This window comes from Gavialis gangeticus, unplaced genomic scaffold (genome assembly GCF_001723915.1).
Source record: "Gavialis gangeticus isolate Ggan-Ray unplaced genomic scaffold, GavGan_comp1, whole genome shotgun sequence".
In the NCBI taxonomy this organism is placed as follows: domain Eukaryota; kingdom Metazoa; phylum Chordata; order Crocodylia; family Gavialidae; genus Gavialis; species Gavialis gangeticus.
The window spans coordinates 40,915,612-40,916,191 of NW_017728993.1; positions in this window are offsets into that span (position 1 = coordinate 40,915,612).

Genomic DNA, 580 nt, shown 5'->3' on the forward strand with positions numbered 1-580 from the left:
AAAAATGCAAGGTTCTCCATCTTGGGAGGAAAAACCGGCACCATGCTTACAGGCTCGGTAGTGCTACGCTGGTGAGCACTACAGATGAAAGGGACTTGGGGGTCATGATTGACCACAAGATGAACATGAGCCTTCAGTGTGATGCTGTGGCTAGTAAAGCGACCAAAACGCTGGCTTGCATCCATAGATGCTTCTCAAGCAGATCCCGGGACTTCATTCTCCCATTGTACTCGGCCTTGGTGAGTCCGCAGCTGGAGTACTGCGTCCAGTTTTGGGCTCCACAATTCAAAAAGGATGTGGAGAAGCTTGAGAGAGTGCAGAGGAGAGCCACACACATGATCAGAGGTCAGGAAAACAGACCTTATGATAAGAGGCTGAGAGCAATGGGGCTCTTTAGCCTGGAAAAGCGCAGGTTCACGAGTGATCTGGTGGCAACCTATAAGCTTATCAGGGGTGTTCATAAGGATCTGGGGGAACATCTGTTCACCAGAGTCCCAAGGGATGACAAGATTGAATGGTCACAAACTCCACTGTGACCAATTCAGGCTGGACATAAGAAAGAATTTCTTCACTGTCTGAG